The following is a 1,883-nucleotide window of genomic DNA, read 5'->3' on the forward strand; positions in this document are numbered from 1 at the left end:
ACCAAGACCAGAGTGTATCGAGACCGAGACAAAAGCAAGACTTAGAGCAGTTGAGACCAAGTCAAGACCAAGTGCGAGTCCCACACTGCGTGACACGATAAAATGCAAAAATGCTAAACATAAGCACTCCTCAAATTGATCTGAAAGATCCACATTTCCATAAAAAAATTTAGAAAACTAAATTTAAGATTATCCTTCATTCTTCTCTTACATTGCCATTAAAAATGCCTTCATACATAAAAATCAAAAGGCAGTTTTTGTCTTGATTGGTCTTGAAATAAATGTCTGCTTTATCCAAGACCGAGACAAGACCGAGCAAATAATGTGGTCGATTCCGAGACAAAACCTTCAAACAGGGTTGTTGAGGCCAGTCTCAAGACCAAGACTGATTTTAGAGTACTACTGGCAACACTGGTGGTTGCCACTGTAATGTAATGATCTTTTCTTTACAAAAAGGTATTTTTCTATTTCCAGTATATGCAGTGTTTACCCTTTTTCCTTCTGAAAACAAAGTATGAAAGCTATTAACCTGGCGGTTAGGTAGCAGAGCCCTGATATTGCTTCAGACCCATGTGTGGCTTGTCCTCCTCTCCCGCTTGTGTACACTGAAGCCGTGCCAGAGAGCGCTGCTGCGTTGTGCTCTTCTATCCTGTGCTGAGCTGTCCTGTGCCGCGATGCCGGCTCCTCGCTAGGTGCCAAGTGATTTTTATCACTGGGAAAACAGTCTCCTTCCAATCTCAGCCCTCTTAGGAGCATATGAATACACTTTACACTCACACGAAGGAAAACAGGTAACTTGAGACCAGGCTTGGGGCAAGAGCTGAGGCTGCAGGTAACAGGGCTGCAGTGTGTCAGCGTGTGTGCAGTGTGGCATCTGGGTGAGTGTGTGTTGGACTTGTTCACACTCATGGATACCTATATGAACACAGGTGTGTCTGCACAGTATATATGCTTCAGTTTTAATGCTGCGCATACAACAGTGCACTTTTTTGACACAAAAGGGATAGGCTAAATCTTGTGGTTCCAAAAGCAGAGCTGACATAAAATTAAAGTAGATTTAGGCACGGCTCCTATGTACTGTGTTTTAATTTGAACCCTTTATTTATTCTGGGAGAGTCAACAGGGGCAAAATGTGACCTTTTCCAGTGATTCTCTGTCTCACGTTCACACATTGATACGTGGAAGCTGTTCAATGCAACCAGAGCTTTGTGGTGTCAGCCGCACAACAGACGTTGTTGATGAAAGGGGCGATCACCAACCATCATTTACACTCACAAGATCATTGAGGGGCAGCCCGCATTTAGAATTGAGTTACAAAGTTACCAATACAAAAAAAAGATAGAAAAGGAAGCAACACCATCAGAAGAAAACAGAAAGAGAGACAGACAAACAAGATGCAAAATAAATACAACTAGTTAAAGCAATTACAAGCAAAGTTTGGAGGTCCTAAGGAAGATTTCTAAAATTTCCAAAACTGAGTTGATTTAAAAAAAAAAAAAAGAAGGAAAAAAAGGTGAGTTCTGCTAAGTCAGGGATTTGAACATTTAATCCTTTTTTTAATAGGGATGTAAATCTTGCTCCTTATGAGGTCACAAGGAAGGAAAGCCATATCCTGGATTCGGTGCATCCCTAATTAAAGGGGAACTATGTCGTTTTTTTTAGCTTAATTGAACCCTTTGAGTCATTTGAATGATTATATTACTTTCTTGAGTTGAATGGCCTGTGAGCATGAAAACCACCCCTTGTAACGTCAGGAAGTATTGCGTGATATCAGGTTGCGCGATGCAAGGAATTGCTTCACGGCACTGCACACACATGCCCATCAGGAACCGGCGATGTAGTTTTTCACACTATCATCATGGCTGAGCCGGCAAAAAAGAAGC

At 41.7% G+C, this 1,883-nt stretch overlaps 1 long non-coding RNA gene across 1 annotated transcript in view; it reads right to left on the reverse strand.

Annotated features, from left to right (window-relative positions):
* Positions 1-1,883, reverse strand: part of LOC116685691 (uncharacterized) — a 15,625-nt gene that overhangs the window by 8,474 nt on the left and 5,268 nt on the right. The gene's annotated exons all lie outside the window — the stretch shown is intronic.

The sequence above is a fragment of the Etheostoma spectabile genome, unplaced genomic scaffold (genome assembly GCF_008692095.1).
Source record: "Etheostoma spectabile isolate EspeVRDwgs_2016 unplaced genomic scaffold, UIUC_Espe_1.0 scaffold119, whole genome shotgun sequence".
Classification (NCBI taxonomy): domain Eukaryota; kingdom Metazoa; phylum Chordata; class Actinopteri; order Perciformes; family Percidae; genus Etheostoma; species Etheostoma spectabile.